General features: G+C 47.8%; 1 non-coding gene across 1 annotated transcript; it reads left to right on the top strand.

The window, feature by feature from the left end:
* The first annotated feature begins 2053 nt into the window (after positions 1–2053).
* On the top strand, positions 2054–2194 carry LOC137348274 (U4 spliceosomal RNA). The gene has a single exon (XR_010969108.1). It is a non-coding gene; the product is annotated as a U4 spliceosomal RNA (small nuclear RNA).
* The last annotated feature ends 18228 nt before the right edge of the window (positions 2195–20422 follow it).

The following is a 20422-nucleotide window of genomic DNA, read 5'->3' as shown; positions in this document are numbered from 1 at the left end:
GTACGCCCCAGTTCAATGCAGCGAGCGGCTGACCGTCCACCTGCAGCTCCCACTGCTGCTGGCAACATCCAGACATTCTAGGTCATTCTAGGCGGTGACTTCAGTTGTATCATTGATGCAGCTGGACGATCCAGCAGTGATGACAGCAAACTGGACACTATGTCCAGATTCCAAATGGAAACAGTAAAAGATGCCAAGCTGCACAACGTCTTCAGCAAACCTGCAGATGGAGCGCAGTGTAGATACACCTGGTCAAGACCGGACGGGTCTGCCCATTCCAGGATTGACTTCCTATTTGTGTCCCGTGCTTTCATGGTCAGATCCATCAATGTCAAGCCGGTGTTCTTCTCTGACCATTGCCTCTTACTCGCCAACTGTCACTAACAGGATGACCAGCGGGTTGGCAGGGGGACATGGAAGCTCAATGCTACACTGCTGAGCCCAGAGAACATTGAGGAACTCAAAATGGATTACAAAAGTTGGAAAACCATGAAATCCTTCTTTCAGTCTCCGGTGCACTGGTGGGAAGTGATCAAGGCCAACATCAAGAGGTTCTTTATCCTCAAAGATGTTCAGAAAGTGAGAGAGAGACAGAGAAAAATGTTCTGACTCCAGAAAAGAAAAGAAAATGTGGGAGCAACGCTCCCTCTCCGTTGCAAGTAAGAGTCTGGTCATCAGGTGCGAGGTGCTTTCGGTGTTGTTCTACATGGTGCAGGTCTGGCCCATATCCCGCTCCTGCGCCATGGAGATCATCCGAGCCATCTTCTGCTTTATGTGGAGATCGAAAGTGGACCTTGTGCACAGGGACACAATGTACACCCTCATCCTGATAGCCACAATCTTTAAACAAAACAATTCCAGCTATGGACCTGGAGCCTGAAATTTACAAATAGTTCTAGCTTAGTTGGATTTGGGCCTTCAAAGCAGAGGTCAGGTTTACAGTAAAATGTTACAATTGTGTTCCAGCCTTGAGACCACACATGAGCCGCAATGCAGGATATCCAGTTAAATTAGAATACAGATCGACTTCCATTTAATAATATTTACTTTTTATTTTTTATTTATTTAATTTATTTATTTTTATAAAAATAAAATAAATAAATAAAAATAAATAAATATCATGATTTGAATGTTGTGAAGTTAGGACAGGACAGAAGAAAATTCAGCAGACGGCTTGGTCCAGATAGCTTGCATCCCAGGTTGCTAAAGGTAGTGGGGATGGAAACAGCAGAAGGACATGGCATAATCTTTCAAAAGAGGGGTTGGAAATCATAGGTGGAGAAGCACACAGGTAAATAAATCAATTCAATAAAATGGTACTGTTTTGGCACAGCATGAAAACACATCATTTCATTCTGGTGTGCTTTTATTGCTTTCGTTTCTCCACTTAATATATTTGAACAAGGTTAATTAGTGGTCCTAAAAGGTTATCATAAGTAAGTAAGAACTATTAATCGCAAATTGAAAAAGATGAAATCAATTAAAGTGCAGATATGTAGAAAAATATGTAAAAAGAGAACCTGCAAATGCTAAAAATCGGAAATATAAAAATGCAAACGACATGCTGAAAGCACTCAGCAACATCACCAACTGGGATACAATCTTTATCAGAACAAGAACCATAAACCTCCCTGTCACCAGTACGCTACCTCTCACTGTATCCCGACTGGCTACAATGCAACTGTGTCTGAATGTGCCCACAGTGAGTATCATCCATAAATAACTTTTCAAGCAGCGTTAATATTGCTAAACTCGGTGTGTGTAACTTCCTTTCAGAATTATCTTCCGCACAGCTGCAACAAATGCACACCGCCCACCTTTCCCATTTGACAAGACCTCACAAGTAAATTAGCATATTTCTTTCCTTTGCATTTCAACACTCTGATAGGAAATTATTGAATCTGCTGAGTTATTTTAAGTAAATACATTGACAATTGATAAACTCAATTCTAGATGATAATGCGCGGTATTACTGAAATTGGTTATGTTTACTCGCCACAACTGTAACCTGTATGCGTCTGATAGGACCAGCATTCGTCAGCGTACTTTCGTTAGCTTTGCGCAGTGGCAGTATCGTAGCCGATGAGGTTTAACCGAGGCGTGATTATTGCTTATTGAAAACTTTTCCCAATACCCCGCTATGACGGCTTGAAATATAGCCGGCAATGGCAATTTTTGATAGTCTCTGCGGAGACTGATTCTACAGTAAAAATAAGAAGAAATACGTTGTTCTACATCGGTATCAGAGTTTTAGTATCAGAAATTAGGCACACTACAGCCTGCCGGACTGAACATTGGAGTTCAATAATTTCAGAGCATAACAGCCCCCCACTTTTGGTTATTTTTTCTTCCTTTTTTTTTTACATTCCTTTTTACATTTTTTACAATTTTTTTTGCATTTATTTCATTTCATCTTAGTTTGTTCAGTTTGCTTACCCACTGTTTTTTTCAGGTTGTTTTTCTTCAGGTTTGCACTTGCTGCTGTTCAATATTCAGTATATTCACACCTAATCTGTACTAATGCTTTGTCTTTCAACACACCCTTAACATATTGTTTGCCTTTGCTCCGTGACCTTTTGGTCAGCTATGTGGCCTGGTCCAATCTGCACCTTCTCCTTTGTTATCTCTTGCCCAACCCCCACCTCACTTGTTTATAATCTGTGACTTTTCTAATATTTGTCAGTTCCGAAGAAGGGTCACTGACCCGAAACGTTAACTCTGCTTCTCTTTCCACAGATGCTGCCAGACCTGCTGAGTGAATCCAGCATTTCTTGTTTTTGTTTCAGATTTCCAGCATCCGCAGTATTTTGCTTTTATATCAGAGTTTTTTTTCTCTGCTTCCTTGTTTTGCTGAGTTTATTAAGAAGGAAGAGGGGTGATAATCCCAGGCACTCAGGTCAAAGTCTCCCTAGACATAGATGCTTATGCTGGCTTTTGCTCAGATCTGCTGTCTGTGCCCAGACTGATGAGTATCTGCAACCAGTTCGAACTGGCTTCGGGAGCCAAAGTGAATCACAGCAAGAGTGAGGCCATGTTCTTTGGGAACTGGGCTGACTGATCCCCTATGTTCCCTTCACCGTCAGGCAGACTACCTGTAGGTGCTGGGGATATGGGTCGGAGGGGCCAGGTCATGCGCCAAAACCTGGAAGGAGCAAGTAGCCAGGGTGCACCATAAACTGAGCATGTGGGAGCAGCGATCTCTCTCCATTGAGGGTAAGAACCTGGTCATCAGGTGCGAGGCGCTCACGTTGTTGCTGTATCTGGTGCAGGTCTGGCCCATAACCCACTCCTGTGTGGTCACCCGAGCTGTTTTCCATTTTATCTGGAGATCCAAAATGGGTTCTGACGAAAGACCTGAAACATTAACTCTGCTTCTCTCTCCACAGATGCTGCCAGGCCTGCTGACTATTTCCAGCACTTTCTGTTTTAATTTCAGCTTTCCAATCAAGTCTGGAGTCCCCTCTCCTCTGTCTTGCTCGTGTGCTGTTTTGAACCTTTTGCCGAGTCCATCTGGAAACATGTGGGCATAAGAGGGGTGACAATTCCAGGCAGCGGAGGCAGTCACGTCAATGCCTCCCTGTACATGGACGACGTTGCCAACTTCCGCTTGGTTCTGCTGTCAGTTTGCAGGCTGCTGAGCATCTGTGTCCAGTTCTTTTTTTTTATTTCCAAAATATACTTTATTTATAAAAATCTGTAAAAATTACATTACCAGTTTCAAACAGCACCAAGTCAAAAAATACAAACAGTGCAAAGGAGGTCCGTTTGCTTCATTACAATCATGAGTTGCCTCACAACCCTTCCATTTCACATTTGTCATGCCAATTACATTTTTACATTTTACAGCAAATGAAAATTTTCGCGATACAGTTCAAGGGGTTTCCAGACCCTCAGTTCAGCTTGGTGGGGGGACCTTACACTGTGGTCTTTCCCCATTGAGCCTTTGCTGCGGCTGCCCCAAGCTTTAGTGCATCCCTCAGCACGTAGTCCTGGACCTTGGAATGTGCCAGTCTGCAACACTCGGTCGTGGACAACTCTTTGCGCTGGAAGACCAGCAGGTTTCGGGCAGACCAAAGGGCGTCTTTCACCGAATTGATAGTCCTCCAGCAACAGTTGATGTTTGTCTCGGTGTGCGTCCCTGGGAACAGCCCGTAGAGCACAGACTCCTGTGTCACCGAGCTGCTTGGGATGAAACTCGACAAAAGCCACTGCATCTCTTTCCACACCTGCTTTGCAAAGACACATTCCAGGAGGAGGTGGGCAACCGTCTCTTCCCCACCACAGCCACTGCGGGGGCATTGCGCGGAGGGGGTGAGACTTCGGGCGTGCAGGAAGGATCTGACGGGGAGGGTCCTTTTCACCACCAGCCAAGCTACATCTTGGTGCTTGTTTGAAAGTTCTGGTGATGAGGCATTCCGCCAAATGACTTTGACGGTCTGCTTGGGGAACCATCCAACAGGATCCCCCGTCTCCTTTTCCCGTAGGGCCTTGAGGACATTCCGTGCAGACCACTGCCTGATGGATCGGTGGTCAAAGGTGTTTTCCCGCAGAAACTGCTCCACGAAGGATAGGTGGTATGGCACGGTCCAACTGGATGGAGGTTTCCGCGGCAATGTGACCAGGCCCATTCTTCAGCCACACACGAATGTGGTCATCAGGATGAGGGTGACGTTGGGAACATTTTTCCCGCCCTTATCCAGAGGTTTGAACATCGTGTCCCTCCGGACCCGGTCCATTTTGGATCTCCAGATAAAGCAGAAAATGACTCGGGTGACCGCCACAGCACAGGAGTGGGGTATGGGCCAGACCTGCGCCACGTACAGCAACAACGTGAGCGCCTCGCACCTGATGACCAGGTTCCTACCCACAATGGAGAGAGATCACTGCTTCCACATGCTCAGTTTATGGTGTATCCTGGCTACTTGCTCCTTCCAGGTTTGGCACATGCCCCGGCCCTTCCGAACCATATCCCCAGCACCTTCAGGTAATCTGACCTGACGGTGAAGGGGACAAAGGATCGGTCAGCCCAGTTCCCAAAGAACATGGCCTCGCTCTTGCTGTGGTTAACTTTGGCTCCCGAGGCCAGTTCGAACTGGTTGCAGATGCTCATCAGTCTGCGCACGGACAGCGGATCCGAACAGAAGACGGCGACGTCATCCATGTACAGGGAGGTTTTGACCTGAGTGCCTCCGCTGCCTGGGATTGTCACCCCTCTTATGCCCGAATCCTTCCTAATAGACTCAGCAAAGGGTTCAATACAGCAAACAAACAAGACCGGGGAGAGAGGACAGCCCTGTCTGACTCCAGATTTGATCGGGAAGCTTTCTGATTCCCACCCATTGATTGAGACTGCGCTACTGATGTTTGTGTAAAGCAGTTTGATCCAATTGCGGATTCCCTCCTCAAACCCCATTTTGGAAAGCACGTCCATCATGTAGGTGTGCGATATCCTGTCAAAAGCTTTCTCCTGGTCCAAGCTGATGAGGCAGGTGTCCACCCTCCTGTCCCGTACATAGGCGATTGTATCCCTGAGTAGTGCAAGACTATCAGAGATCTTCCTGCCGGGTACAGTACAGGTCTGATCGGGGTGAATCACCAACTCCAGAGCAGACTTGACCCGACTGGCGATAACTTTGGACAGAATCTTGTCGTCAGCATTAAGCAGTGAGATGGGCCGCCAAGTTCTGATTTCCGCCCTCTCCCCCTTCCGCTTGTAAATGAGGGTGATGATGCCTTTCCTTGTGGATTCTGACATGCTGCCAGCCAGAAGCATACTCTTGTACTCTTCCAGCAGGCAGCAGGTCCTGGCTGACCCAGTCCCACAGGGTCGAATACAACTCGACCGGTAAGCCGTCACTTCCGGGAGTTTTACTCGTCTGGAAGGACCTGACGGCCTTTGTCAGCTCATCCAGAGTTAGCAGCTTGTCCAGTCTCTCCCTCATGCTGCCATCTAAGACCTCTGTGATAGATGACAGGAAGGACTGGGAGGTCGTGCTGTCCATGGGATTCACGTCGTACAGCCCAGCATAAAAGGATTTGCTGATCCTGAGTGTATCAGACTGCGAAGACGTTACTGAGCCATCCTCCTCCTTCAGGCTGCTGATCACAGAGCTCTTTCTGTGTACCTTTTGGAAGAAGTAACGCGAGCACGTCTCATCTTGCTCAACGGAGTGGACACTGGACCGGAAGATGATCTTGGTACCTCCGTGGCAAAGAGTGAAGCCTGCTGGCTCTTCACCTCTTGGAGGTCCTCCTTGACCTCGGCCCCCATCGATTGCAGCCGGAGCAGATTTTGCATTCTTTTCTGGAGTCGGGACATTTCCCTCTGTCTCTCTCTCGCCCTCCAAACACCTTTGAGGATAGAGAACCTCTTGATGTTCACCTTGATCACTTCCCACCAGCGAACCGGAGGCTCAAAGAGGGGTTTCACAGTTCTCCACCCTTTGTAATCCCTTTTGAGTTCCTCAACGTTCTCTGGGGTTAGCAGTGTAGCATTGAGCTTCCATGTCCCCTTGCCAACCCGCTGGTCATCCTGTAAGTGACAGTCGGCCAGTAAGAGGCAGTGGTCGGAGAAGAACACCGGCTTGACGTCGGTGGATCTGACCGTGACAGCACGGGACACAAACAGGAAGTCAATCCTGGAACAGGCTGACCCGTCCGGTCTTGACCAGGTGTATCTACGCTGCATTCCGTCTGCAGGGTTGCTGAGGATGTCATTGCAGCTTGGCATATTTTACTGTGTCCATCAGGAATCGGGACATAGCCTCCAGTTTGCTGTTGTGCCTGCTGGAACGTCCATCTGTGTTAATGATGCAGTTGAAGTCACCGCCTAGAATGACTGGTCTGGATGTTGCCAACAGCAGTGAGAGCTGCTGGAGGACGGTCAGCCGCTCGCTGCATTGAACCGGGGCGTACGCGTTGATCAACCGGAGCGGAGCGTTGTTGTACATTACATCTGCTACGAGGATGCGGCCGCCCACCACCTCCTTAACTTCGGAGATGGTGAAGTTACCTCCCTGCAGCAGAATACCCAAGCTGGAGGAAAGGGAATCATTACCCCTTGACCAGATCTACGGCCATCCTGTTCCAGGTCGGTTTTGAGAAAAATGGCTGTAACCAATTCTCGAGCTTCAGGTCAGGGAGTGCGTAACACCGTTCGGGTGGTGGTGAAGGATAAGGAAGGTGATGCACCTGTTGACCGTACCTTCTTCATTAAGAAACCCTCATTGATTGCTGTGGATTCCAAGCTGCGGACATCTTCTTCATGCAGGACTTCCCCAGCAGTGGATATTTTGATGTGACGTTCAAGAATGTGGCGGGATGCATCAAGTTCCTGAAGGTCTTCAAGGAGAAAGGGAAAAAAGGCACCGCTGTCGATCCTCACAGTGGAGCCAATCTTCACGCTGCCGTCACAACGTGACTGGGTGGTGACAATCCACCTCTCTAACCCCCATGTTCCTGTCGTGGATATACTCACCTCCCTCACCAGGTACGTCGAGGGGGCCGGCAGAAGCACTGATATCAAGGACCCATTTGGGATTTGGACCAGCAAGGTCAAGGTGACCTTGAAGGTCGATGCCAATGGAACCATCATCCATCCTCCCTCCAGCTTCGCTATCGGGGGAAGTCGAGGCTTCTTGGTCTATGTGGGGCAGCCCAGAGTTTGTCGTAACTATGGCAAATCTGGTCACTTGGCAGCCGACTGCAGCACAGTCGTCTGCAAGAACTGCAAGCAGGAAGGCCATCAGACCGAGGACTGTAAGCAGAGTAAATGCTGTAACCTGTGCGGTGAGGCAGGCCACCTCTACAAAACCTGCCCCAAACGCTGCCTCAGTTATGTTCAGGTGGCAAGGTCCAAGGAAAGGCCGGGAGAAGGAACGACGAATGTGTCTGGTGCTAGGAAGGAGACAAGCAATCCTCCCCACAGCGAGGAAAGTCTAGCTGAGAAGGAGAAGAAAAGGGAGGCAGCTGAAAGCAGCGACCCAACACTTACCCCGTGCCTGGAAACTCCTCCTCCACAGACAGAATTAATGGAGGAGGAGGCAGCTGATGGACAAACTGGTCAGTGGCAAGTGGTACAAAGGAAAACCACAAAGAAGAAGCCTTCAAAAAAGGAACAGGTCACCACCCAAACCAGTGGCAAGAGGAAGCTACCGTCTGAGACAGACTACGGCAGCTCCTCCTCATTGGACGAGGAAGGGCCGGAAAGACGGCACCTGCAAAAGAAACATGACGGATGTTGAGGTTAGGAACAGATGTTTGATTACTCTCGGTCAAGTCGGCATAAGGAGGGAGGAAGTGTTGGGTATTCTAAAGGGCATTAAGGTGGACAAGTCCCCAGGTCCGGATGGGATCTATCCCAGGTTACTGAGGGAAGCGAGAGAGGAAATAGCTGGGGCCTTAACAGATATCTTTGCAGCATCCTTAAACACGGGTGAGGTCCCGGAGGACTGGAGAATTGCTAATGTTGTCCCCTTGTTTAAGAAGGGTAGCAGGGATAATCCAGGTAATTATAGACCGGTGAGCCTGACGTCAGTGGTAGGGAAGCTGCTGGAGAAGATACTGAGGGATAGGATCTATTCCCATTTGGAAGAAAATGGGCTCATCAGTGATAGGCAACATGGTTTTGTGCAGGGAAGGTCATGTCTTACCAACTTAATAGAATTCTTTGAGGAAGTGACAAAGTTGATTGATGAGGGAAGGGCTGTCGATGTCATATACATGGACTTCAGTAAGGCGTTTGATAAGGTTCCCCATGGCAGGCTGATGGAGAAAGTGAAGGCGCTTGGGGTCCAAGGTGTACTAGCTAGATGGATAAAGAACTGGCTGGGCAACAGGAGACAGAGAGTAGCAGTAGAAGGGAGTTTCTCAAAATGGAGACGTGTGACCAGTGGTGTTCCACAGGGATCCGTGCTGGGACCATTGTTGTTTGTGATATACATTAATGATTTGGAGGAAAGTATAGGTGGACTGATTAGCAAATTTGCAGACGACACTAAGATTGGTGGAGTAGCAGATAGTGAAGGGGACTGTCAGAGAATACAGCAGAATATAGATAGATTGGAGAGTTGGGCAGAGAAATGGCAGATGGAGTTCAATCAAGGCAAATGCGAGGTGATGCATTTTGGAAGATCCAATTCAAGAGTGAACTATACAGTAAATGGAAAAGTCCTGGGGAAAATTGATGTCCAGAGAGATTTGGGTGTTCAGGTCCACTGTTCCCTGAAGGTGGCAACGCAGGTAAATAGAGTGGTCAAGAAGGCATACGGCATGCTTTCCTTCATCGGACGGGGCATTGAGTACAAGAGTTGGCAGGTCATGTTACAGTTGTATAGGACTTTGGTTCGGCCACATTTGGAATACTGCATACAGTTCTGGTCGCCACATTATCAAAAGGATGTGGATGCTTTGGAGAGGGTGCAGAGGAGGTTCACCAGGATGTTGCCTGGTATGGAGGGCGCTAGCTATGAAGAGAGGTTGAGCAGATTAGGATTATTTTCATTAGAAAGACGGAGGTTGAGGGGGGACCTGATTGAGGTGTACAAAATCATGAGAGGTATAGACAGGGTGGATAGCAAGAGGCTTTTTCCCAGAGTGGGGGTTTCAATTACTAGAGGACACGAGTTCAAAGTGAAAGGGGAAAAGTTTAGGGGGGATATGCGTGGAAAGTTCTTTACGCAGAGGGTGGTGGGCACCTGGAACGCATTGCCAGCGGAGGTGGTAGATGCGGGCACGATGGAGTCTTTTAAGATGTATCTAGACAGATACATGAATGGGCAGGAAGAAAAGAGATACAGAACCTTAGAAAATAGGCGACATGTTTAGAGAGAGGATCTGGATCGGCGCAGGCTTGGAGGGCCGAAGGGCCTTTTCCTGTGCTGTAATTATCTTTGTTCTTTGTTGTTCTTTGTTAGAACTCAAAGGAGCTGGAAGAGTAAGACCCCCAACTGCAGAGCACTGGAAGCTGTGACGGGCCCAGCGCACCCCAACCCTAAAGCACTAAACCCTGCGCACCCCAGCTCCGGGATACCAAGAGCAGCGTAGCGTCTGGCCCACTCCAGCTCCAGGAAGCCAGGAGCAGTGATGTCTTCAAGGAGGAACAGAGGAGAAAGACGCCACCAGCAGAGGACAGCACGAGCCTTGCTGCCTACAAGACCCCCCCAATGTCACCCCAGCTGAACAAACCCCCCATGAGTAACCAGGTAGGGTTTCTGAGCCCAACGAATGTCAAATGGCTTGTGTACACTATGGGTATGCAGGAACATACCCAAGGACTGAGACTAGTGAGGACCCCTGGTGTGGTAAGCAACACCCAACTTTAAAATGGGTATAAAGATTGCTTTGGTTAACGTGCGTAGTGTTAAATCCACTACGCGATGTGTTTCGACCTTGGGCTACCTCACCAAGGTCAAAGCCGACCTGCTGTTTCTGCAGGAGCGTGGAATCCCACACCTCAGCACCTACAGGCAGTGGTCGCGATGGTGGTCCCACAGGCCATCGATCTGGTCAGTGGGTAATGATTCCCGTTTCTCCAGCCTGGGTATTCTGCTGCGGGGAGGCAACTTCACCATCTCCAAAGTTAAGAAGGTGGTGGGCGGTCGCCTCCTCGTAGCAGATGTAATGTACAACAACGCTCTGCTCCAGTTGATCAACACGTACGCACCGGTTCAATGCAGCGAGCGGCTGACCGTCTTCCAGCAGCTCCCGCTGCTGCTGGCGACGTCCAGGCCGGTCATCCTAGGCGGTGACTTCAACTGCATCATTGATGCGGCCGGACGATCCGGCAGTGACAACAGCAAACTGGACGCTAATAGAAACAGTAAAAGATGCCAAACTGCACGACGTCTTCAGCAAACCTGCAGACGGAGCGCAGCGCAGATACACATGGTAAAGATCGGTCGGGTCTGCCTGTTCCAGGATTGACTTCCTGTTTGTGTCCCGTGCTGTCACGGTCAGATCCACCGACATCAAGCCGGTGTTCTTCTCCGACCATTGCCTCTTACTGGCCGACTGTCACTTACAGGATGACCAGCGGGTTGGCATGGGGATATGGAAGCTCAATGCTACACTGCTAACCCCAGAGAACATTGAGAAACTCAAAAGGGATTACAAAGGGTGGAGAATCGTGAAACCCCTCTTTGAGTCTCCAGTTCACTGGTGGGTGGCAACCAAGGAGAACATCAAGAGGTTCTTTATCTTCAAAGGTGTTCAGAGGACGAGAGAGAGACAGCGGGAAATGTCCCGACTCCAGAAAAGAATGCAAAATCTGCTCCAGCTGCAGGCGATGGGGGTTAAGATCAAGGAGGATCTCCAAGAGGTGAAGAGCCAGCACGCTTCGCTCTTTGCCACAGAGGCCTCCAAGATCATCTTCCGGTCCAGTGTCTGCTCCGTTGAGCAGGATGAGACGTGCTCACGTTTCTTCTTCCAAAAGTTACAGAGAGAGAGAGCTCTGTGATCAGCAACCTGAAGGAAGAGGATGGCTCAGTAACGTCTTCGCAGTGCGACATACTAAGGATCAGCAAATCCTTTTATGCTGGGCTGTACGACATGAATTCCATGGACAGCACGACCTCCCAGTCCTTCCTGTCATCTATCACGGAGGTCTTAGATGACAGCATGCGGGAGAGACTGGACAAACCGCTAACTCTGGATGAGCTGACAAATGCCGTCAGGTCCTTCCAGACGAGTAAAACTCCCGGAAGTGACGGCTTACCGGTTGAGTTGTATTCGGCTCTGTAGGACTGGACCGGCCTAGACCTGCTGCAAGTATACGAGAGTATGCTTCTGGCCTGCAGCATGTCAGAATCCACGAGGAAAGGCATCATCACCCTCATCTACATGCGGAAGGGGGAGAGGGCGGAAATCAGAAATTGGCGGCCCATCTCACTGCTTAATGTTGACTACACGATTCTGTCCAAAGTCATTGCCAGTCAGGTCAAGTCTGCTCTGGAGTTGGTGATTCACCCTGACCAGACCTGTACTGTACCCGGCAGGAAGATCTCTGATAGTCTTGCACTACTCAGTGATACGATCACCTATGTACGGGACAGGAGGGTGGACACCTGCCTCATCAGCTTGGACCAGGAGAAGGCTTTTGACAGGATATCGCACACCTACATGATGGTCCTGCTCTCCAAACTGGGGTTTAGCAAGGGAATCCAAAATTGGATCAAACTGCTCTACACAAACAGCAGTACAAAGAACAAAGAACAAAGAAAATTACAGCACAGGAACAGGCCCTTCGGCCCTCCAAGCCTGCGCCGATCCAGATCCTCTATCTAAACATGTCGCCTATTTTCTAAGGGTCCGTATCTCTTTGCTTCCTGCCCATTCATGTATCAGTCTAGATACATCTTAAAAGACGCTATCGTGCCCGCGTCTACCACCTCCGCTGGCAACGCGTTCCAGGCACCCACCACACTCTGCGTAAAGAACTTTCCACGCATATCCCCCCTAAACTTTTCCCCTCTCACTTTGTAGTGCAGTCTCAATCAATGGGTGGGAATCAGAAAGTTTCCCAATCCAATCTGGAGTCAGACAGGGCTGTCCTCTCTCCCCGGTCTTGTTTGTTTGCTGTAACGAACCTTTTGCTGAGTCCATTAGGAAGAATTCGGGCATAAGAGGGGTGACAATCCCAGGCAGTGGAAGCACTCAGGTTGAAACCTCCCTGTACATGGACGACGTCGCCGTCTTCTGCTCGGATCCGCTGTCCATTCGCAGACTGATGAGCATCTGCGACTAGTTCAAACTGGCCTCGGGAGCCAAAGTAAATCATGGCAAGAGCAAGGCCATGTTCTTTGGGAACTGGGCTGACCGATCCTTTGTCGCTTTCACCGTCAGGTCAGACTACCTGAAGGTGCTGGGGATATAGTTCGGAAGGGCTGGGGCGTGCACCAAAACCTGGGAGGAGCGAGTAGCCAGGGTACACCATAAACTGAGCATGTGGGAGCTATGATCTCTCTCCATTGTGGGTAGGAACCTGGTCATCAGGTGCCAGGCACTCACGTTGTTGCTGTATGTGGCGCAGGTCTGGCCCATACCCCACTCCTGTGCTGTGGCGGTCACCCGAGTCATTTTCCGCTTTGTCTGGAGATCTGGACCGGATCTGAAGGGACACCATGTTCAGACCTCTGGATAAAGGGGGAAAAACGTACCCTACTTCGCCCTCATCCTGATGACCACCTTCGTGTGCGGCTGTATCAAGCTGTGCGTAGATCCCCAGTACGCAAACACCAAGTGTCATTAGGTGCTGAGGTTCTACATGTCCCCGGTTTTGCGAAGGATGGGTCTGGTCACATTGCCGCAGAACGCTCCATCCAGTTGGACCGTGCCGTACCACCTATCCTATGGAAAGGTTTGTGCAGAAAAACACCTTTGACCACCAATCCATCAGGCAGTGGTCTGCACGAAATATCCTCAAGGCCCTACGGGAAAAGGAGATGGTGGTTCCAGTCAGATGGTTCCCTGAGCAGACCGCCAAAGTCATTTGGCACAATGCCTCATCACTAGAACTTTCATACAAGCACCAAGATGTAGCTTGGCTGATGGTTATAAGAGCCCTTCCTGTCAGATGCTTCATGCATGCCCGAAATCTCACCGCCTCTGCATGCTGCCCTCGAGGTGGCTGTGGTGGGGAAGAGACGGTTGCCACCTCCTTCTGGAATGTGTCTTTGCAAAGCAGGTGTGGAAAGAGATGCAGTGGTTTTTGTCGAGGTTCATCCCAAGCAGCTCTGTAACACAGGAGTCTGTGCTCTACGGGCTGTTCCCAGGGACGCACACCGAGACAAACATCAACTGCTGCTGGAGGACTTTCAATTCGGTGAAAGACGCCCTTTGGTGTGCCCGAAACTTGCTGGTCTTCCAGCGCAAAGAGTTGTCCACGACTGAGTGTTGCAGACTGGCACATTCCAAGGTCCAGGACTACGTGCTGTGGGACGCACTAAAGCTTGGGGCAGCTGCTGCAAAGGCTCAATGGGGAAAGACCACTGTGTAAGGCCCTCCCACCAAAGTGAACTCAGGGGCTGGACCCATGGGAAACTCTTCGGGCTGTATATACCAAATATGGGTTTGCTGTAAAGTGTACATGGCTTGTAAAATGGAATGGAAGGGTTGTGAGGCAACACATTCCTTTATTGAAGAAGATTGATTTCCTTTACACTTTTTGGAATGTCAACTTGGAGCTGTTTTGAACTGTTTTGTAATGTATATTTTTACAGATTTTTATGAACGAAGTATATTTTTGGGAAAAAAAAGATTGTCAGGTAAAATCCAGCAGCAAGAAAACCAGACAATGGAGATAAAATAAAAGCAAAATACTGCAGATGCTGGAAATCTGAAATAAAAACAAGAAACACTGGAAATACTCAGCAGGTCTGGCAGCATCTGTGGAGAGAGAAACAGAGTTAACGTTTCAGGTCAGTGACCCTTCTTCAGAATGGAGATAAAATACTGAGAGCAATTTTAACCCCAATGAGATCAGGTGCTGAGTTTACTGCGCACCTGACTTTATTCTCCAGTGAAGTAGGAAAATGGAACTTAAAATTAATCCCATTATGTTCCTTTTTAAACTGGTAGAATATTTTTTCTGAGATAATGTTTTTGAACATAGAATGGGAGAGGAATTTGGACTGAAATGCTGCCGTCCTCAGCCCCTTTAAGTGTCGGTAAAGGGTGAAATGTTGGAATATTTCGAAAATTATAAATCCAATAACATCCAAATTGCCACCTCAGGTGAGATCATCAAATTGAGCTGCTGTCTTCTGCTGAAGCTGGGACAATCTGCTCTGTGAGATTTATGTATCACATTGTTCAGGCACTGAGCCACTGGAGGGAGCTGCGTAACTAAAGGGCTTTAACAGCTGCTCACAGCAATTCCACCCAGCGTGAGCTTTTATACCAGTGCAGACACATTATCCATTCTGAGTGCATGGCATAAACTTGTCAGCTTGGCTCAGTGAGTAACACTCTTGCCTCTGCTTCAGAACATTGCGGGTTCAAAGCCCACACCCAAGTCTTGAGCGCATAAGGTATTAATTGTGGTTAATTGTATGCAGGGTCTTTGTGAGTATCTTCTTTGGTCCCCTTGTCTCTAGAGACAATGGGTAAGCGGCTAGAGGTGGTCAGTGGTTTGTGGAGCAGCGCCTGGAGTGGCTATAAAGGTCAATTCTAGAGTGACAGACTCTTCTACCGGCGCTGCAGATAAAATTGGTTGTTGGGGCTGTTATATAGTTGGCTCTCTCCTTACACTTTGTCTCTTTTCCTGCCAACTGCTAAGTCTCTTCAACTCTCCTCTCGTTAGCCCCACCTTTATGTCTGCCCGCCAGCTCTGGCGATCACTGGCAATTGACTCCCACGACTTGTGATCGATGTCACAGGACTTCATGTCGCATTTGCAGACGTCTTTAAAGCGGAGACATGGACGGCCGGTGGGTCTGATACCAGTGACAAGCTCGCTGTACAATGTGTCCTTGGGGTTCCTGCCGTCTTCCATGCAGCTCACATGGCCAAGCCATCTCAAGCGCCGCTGGCTCAGTAGGGTGTATATGCTGGAGATGTTGGCTGCCTCAAGACTTCTGCATTGGAGATACGGTCCTGCCACCTGATGCCAAGGATTCTCTGGAGACAGCGAAGATGGAATGAATTGAGACGTCGCTCTTGGCTGACATACGTTGTCCAGGCCTCGCTGCCGTAGAGGAAGGTACTGAGGACACAGGCTTGAAACACTCGGACTTTTGTGTTCCGTGTCAGTGCACCATTTTCCCACACTCTCTTGGCCAGTCTGGACATAGCAGTGGAAGCCTTTCTCATGCGCTTGTTGATTTCTGCATCGAGAGACAGGTTACTGGTGATAGTTGAGCCTAGGTAGGTGAACTCTTGAACAACTTCCAGAGCGTGGTCGCCAATATTGATGGATAGAGCATTTCTGATGTCCTGTCCCATGATGTTCATTTTCTTGAGGCTGATGGTTAGGCCAAATTCGTTGCAGACAGCCGCAAGCCTGTCGATGAGTCTCTGCAGGCACTGTTCCGTGTGGGATGTTAATGCAGCATCATCAGCAAAGAGGAGTTCCCTGATGAGGACTTTCCGTACTTTGGTCTTCGCTCTAAGACGGGCAAGGTTGAACAACCTGCCATCTGATCTTGTGTGGAGGAAAATTCCTTCTTCTGAAAACTTGAACGCATGTGAGAGCAGCAGTGAGAAGAAGATCCCAAACAGCGTAGGTGCGAGAACACAGCCCTGTTTCACGCCACTCAGGGTAGGAAAGGGGTCTGATGAGGCACCGCTATGCTGAATTGTGCCTTTCATATTGGCATGGAATGAGGTGATGATACTTAGTAGCTATGGTGGACATCCGATCTTTTCTAGTAGTCTGAAGAGACCACGTCTGCTGACGAGGTCAAAGGCTTTGCTGAGATCTATGAAAGCAACGTAGAGGGGCATCTGTTGTTCACGGCATTTCTCCTGTAGCTGGCGAAGGGAGAACAGCATGTCAATGGTGGATCTCTCTGCTCGAAGGCCGCACTGTGCCTCCAGCTTCTGGAGTCTGTTCAAAACGATTCAAGTGAAGGCTTTCCCCACTATGCTGAGCAGGGAGATTCCACGGTCGTTGTTGCAGTCACCACTGTCGCCCTTGTTCTTATAGAGGGTGATGATATTGGCATCGCGCATGTCCTGTGGTACTGCTCCCTCATCCCAGCACAGGCAAAGCAGTTCATGGAGTGCTGAGAGTAGAGCAGGCTTGGCACTCTTGATTATTTCAGGGGTAATGCCGTCCTTTCCAGGGGCTTTTCCACTGGCTAGAGAATCAATGGCATCACTGAGTTCCGATTTTGTTGGCTGTTCGTCCAGCTCATCCATGACTGGCAGAGACTGGGCTGCATTGAGGGTGGTATCAGTGGCATCATTTTCCCTGGAGTACAGTTCTAGGTAGTGTTCCACCCAGCGGTCTATTTGCTTGCATTGGTCAGTGATCGTTTCCCCTGATTTAGACTTGATGGTTGGCCCAAAAGCTCTCTTAATTCCATCATACATTCCTCTATGTTTCTGGTGTTGGCGGCCAGCTGAATATGACTGCATAGGTGTTGCCAGTAGTCATTTGCGCAGTGCCTGGCTGTTCTTTGCACGGTGCTTCTGGTGGCTTTAAGTGCTAAGGATGTTAACTCGCTGGGGGCTTGCTTGTAGTTCAGCAGTGCAGTGTGCTTAGCGGCTGTGACAGGTTCCATCTCTTCAGAGTGAGATTGAAACCAGTCTGCATTCTGCTTCTCACGTTTGCCATAGGTGGTCATTGCTGAGTCATAGATGGCGTCTCTGTTGTGGGCCCACTTGGTCTCTGCATCCCCTGCTGGAGTGATTTGAAGGGCTTTTTCAAGTGAATCAAGAAACTTTTGTGACTGCTGTGGGTAAGAACTTCTGTTAGTGTTGATGCGTGGGCGGCCATCCTGCTTGGAGTGATGTAGCTTCTTTGGTTTGAGTCTAGTCTGCAGGGTCTTTGTGAGTACATATAAGGAGATACTTACTGAAACTGGGTGAAAGTTTGAGTAAGGAGCTGTATGTTTGTAATCTCTTTACTTTGTGAAATAAATGCAAGACTGAGTAAAGATTGGCTCCAGCATAATCCTTCAACAAGAAGCTTTCTGGAGTATAACATAAGGCAGCGGAGAATGGTTGCCTGAAGGTGAATGTTGGAAACTAAGAAAAAAAATTCACATTGTAAACTAAAATCCCAGTGGCTATTGTGGAAAATGGCAGAGAGCAAGTTAAATTGACAGGGTATGATTACCCTCCGATGTTGAGTCGGAATCATATGACCAGTGGAAGAATGAAGTGGATATGTTTGCACGAGTTACATCCCTACCAAAGAGGGAACAAGGTATGGCCTTGGCGTTGTCACTAACTACCAAAAGTAAAATCAGAACTGAAGTATTTTGTGAGCTGGATGCTTGTTAATTGGATACTGATGAAGGTTTGGATCTTCTAATTCTTGAATGAAATTTATAAAAGAAAGATGATTTATTAAATGTCTATGCGGCATGGTCAGACTTTGATAGATTTCAGAAAACAGATGGTTATTCAATGGAGAAATATAGCATAGACTTTAACATACTGTATTGAAGATTGAGGAAACTCAATTTGGAGATCCCTGGTTCAGTGCTAGCATTTAAATTGTCGATTGTGCTAGGGTGTCGCATATGAACAGGCTCTTAGCTCTAACTGGGGTCCATTTCTGGGATAAACACTCCCTGGTGGATTAGATATCACCTGCCTTCAAAAAAAATCTGGGTAAACAGTCATTTCTTGCTGCCTTGGTAGAACAAATGGGACATTTTGTGGTGACACAAAGAATGGAAGACACAATGATTGCCGGATTTCGAAATGGTCCATATTCTTGACGCAGGCACCCGTATAATGGAAAACTTAAAGACAGGAGAAATGAGGATGAAAGCACCTTTAGCAGGTTTGGCTATTACAGCAGAAGACAGAATTTGAACAGCAATAATAAGGGAATGAATCCCAGGAATGCCCAAGGAACTGTTAATAGGTGCTTCAGGTGTGACTCGAAGTATCATTATGTAATGAACTGCCCAAAGCGGAGAGGCAAGATCCTCAAAATGACACATGACACAGAGAATTCTGAGGCAGATGACGAAGATAATAATGAAACTGAACAAATTGTACTAGTCTCAAGGAGTTTTAGTCCTGTGATGAATGTGATAGTTGCAAATTCATTCAATTGTGCTATGTTAGATAGTGCTTGCATTTCAACAGTATCTGGAGCAGATTGATTAAAATGTTATCTGGATTCACTCAGTAGTGAGGATTGATGCAAGATTAAGGAGTATTACTTGCTTTGGGTTTGGTGATGACAATACATTGAGGTCACTAAAGAGTGTTGTAATTCTATGTAAAATAGCTGGGGTAAGCCACTTTATCAGTACTGATGTCGTCTCTAGTGAGATTCCTTTACTGTTGAGTAAACCTTCTATGAAAAAGGCACAAATGAAACGTGATATGGAGAATGATAAGGCAATTGTTTTTGGAAAGTCAGTAAATTTGCAGCTTACCCAGTCAGGGCATTATTATATCCCTTTACCAAAACCAGATGTTTCTAGTCAGAGTGTTGGAGAAGTACTAATGGCACCGGTGACAAGAATCAGAGAGAAAAAAAAGTAAGTTGCCTTAAAGTTATACAGAAAATTTGCTCAGCCTTCTTGTCAAAGATTAAAAACTCTGTTAAAGGATGCAGGTGTGATTGATGAAGAGTATACGAGAATAATAAAAGAGATTAACAAAAAGTGTGAAATCTGTAAAAAGTATAGGAGGACGCTGTGACGTCCTATTGTAAGCCTTCCATTGGCATGTGACTTTAATGAGATAGTTTAGTGATACAGCACTGAAACAGGCCCTTCGGCCCACCGAGTCTGTGCCGACCATCAACCACTTACACTAACCCTACACTAATTCCATATTCTTACCACATCCCCACCTGTCCCTGTACTTCCCTACCACCTACCTATACTAGGGGCAATTTATAATGGCCAATTAACCTATCAACCTGCAAGTCTTTGGCATGTGGGAGGAAACCAGAGTACCCGGAGGAAACCCACGCAGACACAGGGAGAACTTGCAAACTCCACACAGGCAGTACCCAGAATTGAACCCGGGTCGCTGGAGCTGTGAGGCTGTGGTGCTAACCACTGCGCCACTGTGCCGCCCCTAGATTTAAAGGTATGGGACAAAGACAGAAATATTTTCTTTCTCCATTTTATAGACCTGGCAACCGGATTTAGTCTCTCTACATAGCAAGGACAAAAGGGTGATCATAGGTAAAATTATGGAGAAATGGATAGGGGCTGGACTTGGGGAACCAGCTAAGTTTCTAACTGATAATGGAGGAGAATTTGCCAATGATGAATTCAGAGACATGCGTGAAAATATGAACATATGGCCATGAATACTGCAGCTGAAAGTCTGTGAAAGGAATCACGTGATGATCGATGAAATGCTGTATAAAATCTTAGCTGACCAACCAAAATGAAAGTTGACAACCACCCTGGCACGAGCAGTTCATGTGAAGAATTTGCTTCAGGTGGTTGGAGGGTACAGTCCTTATCATTTGGTCTATGGGCGAAATCCCAAATTACCTTCTGTGCAAAATCTACTGGCAAGTTTAAATATTAGTTGAATGTTTGAGTTGATGGCCAAGAAGCAAGGTCCATGGACTGGTAGAATGGAGTGAAAGAGTGGAGAGTAAGAAGAAAGTTGCAGTGCAACTTCTAATAGCGGGCCTGGAAGTGACTTTTGTGTCAGGAAACGATCACGTACTGGAGAAAGAGCCTCCGCTAGTGAGAGGGAGATCATACAATAGTAGTCCTGAAAGACATCAAAGTGCGAGTAGAGGCCATAGTTTAAACAGATTACACAA

This window comes from Heterodontus francisci, chromosome 33 (genome assembly GCF_036365525.1).
Source record: "Heterodontus francisci isolate sHetFra1 chromosome 33, sHetFra1.hap1, whole genome shotgun sequence".
Taxonomy (NCBI): Eukaryota; Metazoa; Chordata; class Chondrichthyes; order Heterodontiformes; family Heterodontidae; genus Heterodontus; species Heterodontus francisci.
This window is presented reverse-complemented; position numbering and strand designations above follow the sequence as displayed.